Below are 12,905 nucleotides of genomic sequence, written 5' to 3' on the forward strand. Positions count from 1 at the left end.
ACTATACTAAGTGACATCCCTACTTAACAAGATCTTGTACCCCTCTAGGTGTCAGCCGTGGTGACTTCCTAAGAAGATCACGCACTTCTCTTTGTCTCTTCTCTGATAATGGGTCTCTCCTGATCAGCCTATCTGCCTACCCATCCGCTTCCTTAGGCTCCCAAAATCATCTGCTCTGCTCTCCTCCCGGGTCTCTTTCCCTAATACCAAATCACATTTCGGATAGGAACGCCCCTTGGGACGCCCCTCACGTGGTACATCTTTGCGCGGTAAACTCCATGATGGTACTCTTCAAGACCCTCGTTAAAGTTGACCTTGGTTCCCAGGCTTCTTCTCCAGTGCGCCGATACCCCCTGAAATTCCTGGAGACTCCTACAGGCCTGCGCCAAGCGCCACTGAACAAAGTCCCTTTCATTCAAGCTGATTAGGACCCTCGCACCTGCATACAGTTCGTCCTGCAGTGGGCCTCAAATTCCAGACTCTACCATATCTTTAGGTCGTAAAACACACTCAAAGCTCGGTGCTGGACACCTCTCGACTTCTTCCCTAACGAGCACATGGCAGTTCAAACGATATGACATTATCAGTTCAGGCCTACTTGATTTACATGAAGCAGGTCCCTGCACTCTTAAAACATTAACTTGATTTAAACAGCAACATTCTTAACTAGCATACGTTTCTAAAATAACACATCTATAAAGCATATATTTTAAACTTAATTCGATAATACATTTGTGGAAGAACCAGGTTAACTCCATCTCACATTATTTTAGCAGCACGTTTAGATTTGCTGTGAATTGCCCTAAGGCCTACACAATATACTGGATTTTTAGAGTTCTATTCAACTCTAACATGATTCCTTTAACATGAGAACATGAGGTTTTCATATTCATTCCAACATTTCTACATTAATCTCACACAGTTATGATTATTGTTACTCTACTTAAACATTCTATACATTTCACTACTGAATATAAGACACTCTGTGTATTTCACTTCTAAATATAAAACACTCGTGTGCAAAAGCATGTTTAAACTAACTACGTGCTTGTAAATATGGTGCACTTATACATTTTTCAGACTTGTGCTCTCTCAATCCCCCCTTTGATGACCTTCAGGGGTCATCACCATCAAGACACCATCACAAAATGTAGAACCCTTCAAAGTGAAGTCGTGGCAGTGCCACCTCTTTTCATTGTCTCTAATGCCTTTAGACTCCTGTATTGGGTGTCCTGCATCGCTGTCAAGTTTTCCTCCTGTTTCCTCATAGTTCTCTGTAACCTATTTGCTCTATACCACTGATACAAACGCACCAATCCCCACAAAGTGATTACACAAATCACAATTATGATGATGGGTTTCAGTATGTACCAAACGATACCCTTTCCTAAGTTGGCAAACCAACCTCCAACTTTACCCATTCCATGACCTACTTTTTCCCACACGTTTATCTTTGTCAGATCCTCAATTTCGTAGTGTATGGCAGTGATGTTTCGTATATACTTCTCTAGAGGTTTTGAATTGTCTGGAATGTAAGTGCAGCACTCCTGGACCTTCAAAGCCTTACAGACTCCTCCCTCTTTAGCTAACAGAACGTCTAAAGCAAGTCGGTTCTGAAGAACCATTGCCCTAATCGATTGCATCTCACCTTCTATCAGCATCAATGATCTAGCAGTACTGGCAGATAGCCTATCTACGACTGTAGCTAACCTCCTGATCTTAATGTCATTCAATATCAGTCCTAAGATAGGGAATGCAGCACCGAGTACATCTCCAACTACTTCTGCTGCACCCAGCCCTCTCTTCCACCTAGTTGGTATTTCTTTCTTTGTCGTTTCTAAATTCTCAACATGATATATTTTAGGGAAGACAACAGCCAGATAGCATGATCCATACCAATTATCTGGTAGCTTCACATAGGCATTTCTTCCACATACAAAATATACATTTGGAATTGCTTGCATCTCTTTCAAAAAATCCTTAGAGTAATACTCCAGTTGAAAGGCATGTTCACAATTGACTTGACCCACATAAAAATTCTCATAATAGGAGTAACTCCTGTGGATGCACAGTTTCCCCCGTTTCTCCTTATCTAAAGCAATTGGACCAATACTACCCTTTCTTTGATGTGCCCTTTCCTCCTTGGTCCAATCTGTTTCCCATTGTCCTGAGGCCTTCAGAATCTTCTGCCTCCTGTATCTAGTATCTACCTGCCCTATAAACTTTTTCTCAATTTCTGACACTTGACAAGTCAGATTGTTTCTTCGAGCATGTGAAGTATCTAACGTTTTCCATGGAATAAACCATTTGTGTAATCTGTCTTCGCTTTTGTAGTAGTCCCACTTGTTCAAATGCTTGAAATTCGGGACCTCTGGCAATGTCGAGTCGAAATTCGAGAAATAATACTCAAATCCTTCTCGTCCATAAAATATGCTCAACAACAAACTGCATGTGATTCCATATGTCAATGGAAGATGATGGTATCTGATACCCTCCTCTACCGAAGCTGGTAATTGCATACAAACGTAGCAATTCTTCACCTCCATGACATCGACGTATTCATAAAGCAACTTAGCATAAGCATTTGACCTGTAATTTCCCTGTGACTCATCTGTGTGTAACCTTTTTATTTCTGCATCTAACAACGCTTTGTCTTTATCATTGATGTTTCCCTTATCATTAACAATAGTGGTTCTCGGTGTTGACACTCCCTTGACCTCCTTGACTGCAGTTGCATCTCTCTCGTGTCCCACTATGTATGAGACAGTAACCACTAAAACTATCAGGGAAATCACCACTCCCAACAATGTGCCAATTATACATTTTGCCCTGCGGTTCGGGTTGCCAGCCTCCATGTTCTCAAACAGTGTAGTTCTTGACTTTCTTCCAGCATTCGCTTCTTCTTCTCTCTGTACAAAGTCTTTCTTTTACATCTTGTCCCTCTTTGGAACACTTGGAAGCCGACAATTTACTCCGCAAAACATTTTAAAATCCTGTAGAAAACAGACAACCCTAGCCCTTCTCCATCCGCTAAAAGGAAACCCCTACCAATTTTCTTCTTCCACTCGGCGCTAGGTTATCTTGCAGTAATTTTCCAAAGTCCTTTCAAAAAGTCTTTTTACAACAAAGTGTTAGTCCAAAACAATGAGCATTCCAAGAGCTTCCACTACTCGCTCAAGCATTTCTAACCGAAGGAGAGTTCCCTCCAACACTGGATATCGTGAACAGCAAACTGGAAATTCAACTGTTTCTAAGATCAATTTTCTTATTCCGCTTAAGAGAGGAGGATAGACGATGTTGAGTGTCAGCAACCTTTCAGTCTCCGCCCCCGGTAGCAGGAACAGAATTTGTACAGTGATGATTGGGTCAGTTCTGATCAGGTTCACTTCCCTGACCCTCCCGGTTCTGTGCCCCACCGACATCTGCAACGAGGTAGGTCCAGTCAGGAGTAGAGTATCTTCTACTAGGCACTCGCACCCTCCTTGATCTTCTAGGGCCCTCCTCGGTTCCCTCTTGGGTATCTTCCTCGTGATCCGAGTCTTCGGATATAGGAACAAGTGTTTCTTCCTGGGCCGACCTCAAACTTAGCCTCCTGTCTCTTCCCGGCCAAGTGGCAGCCTCACACCTTGTTCTCCTATATCTCGTCCTCACACTCGGTTCTTGATCACTTTGGTACTGATCCGTGTCTGTTTCGTATTCACTGCTGCTCTCTCCTTCAGTTGCGTCTTCAGTCTCACTGCCGTCCTGCCTTCGCTCTTCCTCTGAATCCGATGCGTTCCCAACTTCTCCCGACACCCCCTCAGCTGCCTCAATCCCTTCTTGCGACTCTTCTTCCACTTCCGGGCTTTCGTCTGGGATAGGAGCTGTTTCTTCTAGAGGTGCTGGAACTCTTCGAGTATGGGATGCATGGATCCAATTTGGTAGCCCCCCGCACTTCACCGCGGTGTTCGTTATCAGGATTACCTGAAAGGGCCCACGCCAGCGAACATCTAGGCAGTTCTTCCGGACGTATTTTTTAACCAACACCCAGTCCCCTGGGTTCAGGTCATGACACAGGTTCCTCGATGCTGGAACTTCAGCCGCATGCACCTGAAGGGACACAGAATGGATGGCGTCAGACAATCCTTTACAATAATCCAAGATCAGATCATCTGTAATATTCAATAGGGCAGCAGTTGGAACTGTGGGAAGTCTCATGGCCCTCCCCATCAGAATCTCGTGTGGAGAGAGACCTGTCCTCCTGTCAGGGGTGCTGCGCATGCTCATAAGCACTAAAGGAAGAGCATCTGGCCAACTCAAAGATGTGGATGCCACTACTTTAGCCAATCTATTCTTCAAAGTGCCGTTCACTTGTTCCACAATTCCTGAAGCTTCTGGTCGATAACTACAATGCAGCTTTTGATCGATATTCAGTGTGGAGCACAACATCTTCACTATTTCGCTGTTAAAATGTTTTCCTCTGTCCGATTCCAAAGAGGCAGGCACCCCGAAGCGCGGTATCAACTCCCTGAGCAATAATTTAGCCACTGTGAGTGTATCGCACCTACGTGTAGGGTACACTTCAACCCATCTGGAAAATACGCATACAATCACCAACACATACCGAAGGCGATTAACTCTTGGCATTTCGATGAAATCTAGTTGCATTCTATTGAAAGGCCCCCCCGACCTCCCAATGTGACTCAGTGTGACTGGTGTTCGTTTGCCTACGTTCAGTTGTTGGCAGGTAACACATCGCTTACATACTGATTCTGCTGCTATTCTAAATTTAGGGCAATACCAAGTTTGCCTAAACACTCTCATCATAGCATCCCTTCCTAGGTGTACTGGACCATGTATTTCTCTCGCCATGGGATTAGCTAATTCTTCAGGTAACACAGCCCTCCCATCTGCTGAAACCCAAAAATCCATTTCGCTTCGCACGCAACCTGCTATTTCCCATGCCTTTTTCTCTGTTTCAGGTGCGTTCTCCTGCATCATTCTTAAATCCTCCCAAGTGTCTACAGTTTCTAACATCATACTTAATTCTGTCTTTTCTTCAGCACCATCTATTTCCACTTTTGAAAACGAATAATCTTGTTCCGCACAATAACGTGCGACTTCATCAGCGTATCTGTTGCCTTGTGACACAAAATCTGTATTCTTAGTATGAGCCACACACTTTACGATTGCAATGTCAACTGGACCTTGTAATGCTTCTAACAACAATCTCACAAATTCTCCGTTTCGAATGGGCGAACCAGAGGAGGTCATGTAACCCCTCTGAGACCACAACTGCCCGAAATCATGAACCACACCGAAACCATATTGGCTGTCAGTGTATATGGTGACTCTCTTTCCGTTTCCTGCTATGCAGGCACGAGTTAGGGCAATGATTTCTGCTACCTGTGCGGAATGTACTCCTTCCAGGCAAGCAGCTTCCACAACTCCAGTAATGGTACAAACAGCATAAGCTGCTCTCAACCGACCAGTATCGTCTCTTAAACATGAGCCATCAACAAAATAAATTTCATCGGGGTCAGACAACGGCTCATCCACAATATCTGGTCTGGGTTTCGTGCATAGTTCAGTCACATCAAGGCAATCGTGGTCTTCACATCCTTCGCCTTCTATTACAGTAGGTAATGGCATTAAAGTAGCAGGATTCAAGACAGAGCATCTCCTGAGAGTCACGTTCTCCGCGGCAAGAATAACTTGCTCGTAGCGCGTGAGCCTACTATTGGTCAGATGCTGCGTCTTCGTCCTGGTCATTAACAATTCAACTGAATGTGGTACATACACCACCACTGGATGTCCCATCACAATACTCTCGCTCCTTTCAATGCTGACACCCGTTGCAGCAACGGATTTGAGACATCCGGGCAACGCTGCGGCTACTGGATCTAATGTAGCCGAAAAATATGCAACTGGTCTACGGGCATTTCCGTGGGTCTGTGCCAAGACTGACAAAGCACATCCCTCTCTCTCACAGCAATAGAGTGAAAATGACTTCTCGTAATCGGGCATTCCCAGAGCCGGAGCACGACACAAATCGTCTCTCAGCTGCAAGAACGCCACCAAGCATTCTTCGTCCCATGGTACCGGATCACTCACCTCCTTGTGCGTCAGTTTCTGTAAGGGTTTCGCTTTCAGTGAAAAGTTAACTATCCACTGTCGGCAGTAACCCACCATTCCTAGGAACATTCTAACTTCTCTCTGTGTTGTAGGCGCATTCATCTTCATTATCGCCTCAATCCTCTCTGGGGACACCTTACGTTTCCCTTTTTCTAACCGGTGCCCTAAATACTGTACTTCTGTCAGACAATACTGCAACTTGCTCGGAGATACCTTATGTCCATTTTCGGCTAAATGGTTCAGTAAGGCAATTGAGTCTGCTTTACAGGCTTCCTCTGTCTCTGACGCAACAAGTAGGTCATCTATGTACTGGACCAGAACCGAGTTCTGGGGCAGTACTAGATTTTCGAGATTCTTTTTCAACAACTGATTGAAGATGGATGGGCTGTCTGTGAATCCTTGTGGGATTCGACACCATGTTAAAACGCGATCTTCCATTTTAAAAGCAAAAAGATACCTGCTCTCTTCATCCAATGGGATTGAAAAGAAAGCCTGGCAAAGATCTATCACTGTGAACCATTCTGCTTGACATGCTATTTGAAACAGTATCACTGAAGGATTCGGTACCACGGGACAACATGAAACGACTATGTTGTTAATCTTTCGTAAATCCTGCACTATCCTGAATTTTCCGCTAGGTTTCTGTAAACCCATAATCGGGGAGTTACAAGGACTACCCACGATTTCTTTCAGTATTCCCTGTTGTATCATTGACTCGATCACAGGTTTTATCCCCGCAATCGTTTCCTGGGACAATTTGTATTGAGGCGTTCTTGGAAACTCGGCATTTGGTTTTACCAGTATTTTATACCGGTTCTACCCCTTTAATCAATCCTATTTCTTCTCCTGTGAAATCCCATACCTCTGACGCCACTGCATCTCGTAAGTCTTGGGGAAGATCTTCTACTGTCAGAGTAGGATATAGTTCTACACAGGATTTTGAATTGGCCACCTTAAAGGTAGCATCATCGTCGGTAGTCTGTACCTCCACTCCTTGCGGGGTGCAGTATATGGTGCAGTTCAATTTGCACAACAAATCCCTTCCTAACAGACATACCGGACTCGAGTCACAAACCACAAACTGATGCTCGTTCATATGGTTTCCTATCTTCACAGACACTGGTTCTGTCAAGGGACTAGTCAGCCTTTTGTTCGCGACTCCTACCACTTGAATTGTTTCCCCTGACATCGGCAAGTCTGGAACCACCGCCGATCTCAGAGTTGATCGGGTAGCCCCAGTATCCACCAAGAACGTAGTGGGACACCCTGCCACCTCTGCCTCAACAAATGGCCCTCTCTGATCCACCTCTAGGACTGCCCCGAGGGTACAGTCCTCTTCACTGCTCACACGTTGTCCTGTCAATGGATCAATGTAATAACACTTTTCTTCCTCGATGAATAGAGGCATTTGTTTAAAGACCTTTCCCCCTGTCGCTACCTTCGGTGGCTGTGGGAACTGGGCCCGTGGAGCCGAAGTCCCCCCTTTGGCCACCTTGCTTCCTGGAACTGTCACCTTTGGAGTTGGGACTTCTTGAACCTGCTCTTCTACTTCTAGCTCTCCATTTTCAGGGTTTAAGGGACACTCGCGTCGCCAATGCCCCACCTGGTGACACTGATGGCACTTCGTCGTTTTCTTTAAAGTGGCAAAGTCTATCCTAGGTCTCTGCCCTTCTTCATTATCTTTGTTCTGACCGTTTGGTTTTCGTCCCATCCCCTGCTTCTGCTGGCCCCCCTTCCCAGCGGACTGCATTTGCACCACCATCAATTTCTCCTTTAGATTCTTGGCTTTAGAATCTATCTCGTCGCTACAGTATCTTGCATAACGTAAAATCTCATCTAGTGGTTTGTTCTGCCAACAGATTAAGTGTTGCTGTATCATTAAACAAATATCAGGTCTCAACCCCAAGACAAACTTTGACACAAACTGCCCTATATCTTTGGGATCCATTACATCGAGTCCACTGTATTGCTTGAATGTTTTCAATAATCTTTCATAAAACTCGTGAACTGTCTCCTTGGGTTCCTGCCTTGTTCGGTCTATTTTCACCCAATCTATATCCTGTGGTGGTACCTTATCTTTCAGCCATGCTATTACCCTTTCATATTTTCGCATGACAATCTCGGACGGTCCATTAGTCCGAGCATCCCTCACTGGTTCAGTATTTGGCCATTCAACACTAGTCTTGCACGGGGTCCACAAATCAGATGGGACCACGATGTCAAACAACGTGTTCAAATCAATCCACAATACTTTCGAGATCTTGACAAACCTTTCTACCTGCTTATACCACTCTACTGGATTGTCCCTTAACTTCGGAAATGAGTTGGTAAATGCAGCTAAGTCTCCTCTACTCCAGGGCACATGTACATAATTTCCGTTTGATATTTCTCGCAAAGGGAATGCCTCCATATGCATTACCCTTCCCTCGGGGGTCATCACATTTGCACTTCGTCTAACTGTGCCCTTTTTCGACCACCTTTCTTCCCATTTGTCCAATTCTCTCCACACTCTTATCCCTGATACCAGCTCTCTTATGTGTGTTTTTAGTCCAGTAGTTCTCTTCTCATCTAGATCTTGGTCTGCGTACTGTAATCTGTGGTTACTCTGCAATGCCCTTGTCCTAGACAAATCCACGGCATATCTGTCTGCCAAATCAGTCAGTTTCTCATGAAACGCTCTAGCTTTCCTAGTAATATCCTTTGCCATGAACAATAACTCATCCTGTTCATACAATTCTATCCTTTCCAAAGGCAATGTTCCATCTATTATCTCATCAACATCTGATTTTAAACTAGTAACATCGAGCCTCTTTGCCTTAATTTCAGTTTTCAAGACACTCAATTTAGCTCCTCCATCCACATCTCTCCCATCCCAGCTCCGAGATCTACGTTTAGGTACTGGTGAGTTATAGGGAGTCCTCCCCTGTTCCCATCTCTCTAGGTCCCATGCCTTTCCATCTTCTCGGGGTGGGTGGTGAAACACTCCTTCACGCCTCATAGCCCCTCTCTCCCCATCCTGGCTAGTTTCACGGGATGCAGGGTAAGATGTTCCATTACTCCCTCTTTCTTCACTACTTCCCTGTGATTCCTGATTATTCGAGGCGTGGCGGGACCTATCGCTGTTCTCCTTTCTCCAATGTTGAACATCTTCCCCGAGTACATGATGAAGGCACCTAAATCTATTCTGAAAAGCTCGTACCATCTCATCTCCCCCTTTCTCCCAGAGACGGGACATTTCCTCACACTCTACACTCCTACTATTTTGTTCCTGCTGTTCTCTCTGATCTGCAGGACGTGTATCCCCTCTATTCTCTTGACTTTGGCCTTCCCGCCCCTGACTACTTTCGCGGGCCCCACAATGAGATACGGTCCCATTACCTCTGCTTTCCCATTCTGGTTCTGTTCTTGACCTATTACTCGGGGCTACTGCGGACCCATCCCATTCCCTCAAATCAGCTCTTAATTCTGTATAGGACTTTGGCCGCGGTCCCCTTAGGTCCATCGGTCCTCTCTGACCTCCCTGTCCTGTGTTGGGACCTACAGATGTATCTAATGGGGTGTTCCACGTTACTGAACCTGGCAATTGCTTCCATGCATTTGTCACGTTATTCCTCCTTTCCATCTCAATCCTTTCTCTATCCAACTGCCTCTGTTCTTCCTCTCTATCTCTCTCTCTGGGTTATAGATCGATACTATAGGTCCTATGGTAACAGGCACCTGAAGAGCATCTGGCAATCCAAAGGACTCAACCCTTTCGGTGGCTGGCGTTTTCTGCACCACAAACCTTCCCACTACACTCTGTACTGTGCTGGGTTGAGGTGTCTCCCCACCTTTGGTAGGTGTCCATTCCGATATAGGGAGTGGTGTATACCCCTCAATGGCATTCCCATCTTCCCTTGCGAGCCCCCTATCTTCTATCACCTCCACTCTCGGAGGTGGTCTATCCATTAACAATCTGTTTATCAGATTGTCCTCCGACTCGCTTTCCTCGTCTTCTTCCATGAGGTTTCCTCCTCCTCCTGCCACCTCCCTCATCGGATACATTTTTTCCACCTCAATAACCTGTACCCTCCACCGCTTTGCTTCCTCATCCCATTTAGAATCTCGCACTGCCCTTACCGATCGCGTCAGTCTTTGTTGACGCCTGTTCAAATTTCTGTCGTGTGCCGCCCTAATCCATGCATTAAGGGCCTCAAACTGTGTTGGTCTGGGCGAGGGTTTCAATGAGGACATGGTTGCTTTTAGCCGATGTAACACCTCTAACTTAAACGTCCCGTACCTCGGGAACTGCATTTCCTCATTACCTTCCGTAAGCTTATTCCAAGCCCCAATCCATAATATCGTATGCAGCCCAACATTCGTTGCCATATAATGAGCTGGCGTACCCTCCGGCGGAGCCTCTTCCCCGTAATAATGTTCACTTCTTTTTCTTTTAAAAATCCCTTTCAAACACTTAAAACACTTCATGATTTCGCTCTTTCTCCGCGTTCGTTTACTTCCTGATGATATTCCACCAATCTCAGCCCCGTTTTACTAACTGGCCTATCCGTACGCGACTTTCCTCCGACGTCACTCTAGCCGCCCAACCAGAGCGCGGCTCTAGCTAACGTCACACCAACCGCTCAATCACAGCGCGGCTCTAGCCGACGTCACCCGTCCCCCTTCGCAGCAGTTCCCCTCCTTTCTCAGCTCGTCTCCTCGGTCATGCACGCGTCCCATTCATACTCTGAAAAAATGATTACTTCCGTCCAAGCGATCACCTTTCTTGACTGTACGCCCACAGTCTTTCTCTGTAGTTGTCACCTTAACTTGGCGAAATGTCTTTCCGTTTACTTCCAGACAATCGCCTTCTCCGATAGGTTACTCACACGCAGTAACTTTCGACCAGCGTCCGTTACTCATACACTCACTCTTACTCTCCCCCTATCTTGGATCCACGGCGGTCAATCAGGGCCGGACTGACAATGCCGGGCACCGGGCAATCCCCCGGTCGGCTGCCAGGGGTGGGGGCCGGTTTTTGGGACGGGGGCCGGTTTTGTCGCTGGGTGTGTGTGGGGCCGATTTTATGGACACTCGGTAGAGTAGTAGTCACTTACTACTGTACTCTGCTGCCTCTTCTCCGTGCCTGCCTCTCTCCTCGGTCCGTGTGAAAAAAACACAATTTCGTTAATCTAATCTGAGAGCAGCAGTGCCCTTTTAGGGGGTGGGTTGAGTGTGCGCAGATGTCTCCACCTCCGCGCTGCCTGCTCTTACTTTCAGTTCACCCCTTTAGGGCTGGGGGGGTGGGGCGGGCGCGGCTGTTGGAGGTGACACATGCGCATTGGGGCTCGCGCAGGACCGTGACGAGAGGCCTTCTCTCACCGCACCATAATTTTATTATTTCTAGCCCACCCCCCCCCTGGCCCTGCCTGTCCCAGTGTCCCTGCTGCTGAATGTCTGCCAGTGCCGCCCGCCGCCAGGTGAGTGTGGTTTACATTTTTGCAAACAGAAAATCCCTCCTATGTACTCACCGAAGTCGGGTCCATTCTTCGTATTCAAAGCCTCAGGACGCTGATTGTCTGCTTTCGTAATAACCATTGTATGCTGTTCGCTCCTCGAGAGTTGTACCGACTTTTTACCAGTTTCATTCAAATTTGGGTCAGGAGTCGATTCTATTTAGTAATTGGAAAGTGGCTGCGGGGCTTGTGAAACAAATGATTGCACGGCCCTGTAAATATCTTAGTGATCATGAAAGTACGCATCATGCTTTGAGACCACTTTCATGAACACTGATATATTTAAAAAAGTCACCCAATATCAGGCCCTGCGCTGTCTCAAAGCATGATGCACTTTCACAATCCCAAAATATATTTAAAAGGCCACACAATCTGCATTGCACCGCGTTTTACTTGCAGAGCACGTCTGCCTTTTTTTCTTTCAAAAAAAGCTTTCTACTTGTGGTGTAATTTACGAGTTGGCATCCGTTGTTCCACTCACTGCTCCTGGAAATATAAAGTTCACAGCAAATGTTTATGAAAAGGCTGTTGTGTTATGTAAGGCGTTCTGATACCCTGCATTGGGATGAGTTGTGGCACTTTCCATCCCAATGCAGGATGTCAGAGCACTTTACATCACAAGTACACACATATTTTAAATACCACTATTTTGCCTTTTCTTTTATAGCACTTTACCATTTCTGAAGTGCTAAAGCGCTATAAAAGAATTAAAACAAAATAGTGGTATTTAAATTATAATTTGTGTAAATACTAGGGAGACCAACAAATCTGACATTCTTACATTCTCTGGAAGAGAAGACGGAATAAACAAGGAAAATGCTATCACGGAGGCCTCTTGGAAATACTGGGTTGCACCTAGTCCATCAGTGGGAGTTATCTTTACATCATCAAAGCTTTGCACCGTGATTTACAGAGTACTGTTTTTGTTAATGTCAAGGTCAACATTTGAACGAAATTTGGTTGTTTAATATTTCTTATTGCCGATAATCATTATTTCTCATCATATTTATTCAGTATTTTAGTGTCTACAATTGTTATTCAAGGAATGTTATGCTAATATCCTATCATCACAGCACGTTTGATTCATTATTGGGTATGATGTGCAGGGTGTGTCTGAATGTTTCTTTCCTTTTTCATGATTTGGAATGGTCTTTTTTATGTTTTGTACATCCTTTAGAGTCACATGTTTAATTTAAACTGCATAATTTGAATGAAGTAGCGTCACTTGCAGTGTTAGAAATTGGTAATCAATGACCAGTTTATTTTGTGCACCATTGAGTTGGTTCAATGGTTATC

Source organism: Lissotriton helveticus, chromosome 3_1, assembly GCF_964261635.1.
Source record: "Lissotriton helveticus chromosome 3_1, aLisHel1.1, whole genome shotgun sequence".
Taxonomy (NCBI): domain Eukaryota; kingdom Metazoa; phylum Chordata; class Amphibia; order Caudata; family Salamandridae; genus Lissotriton; species Lissotriton helveticus.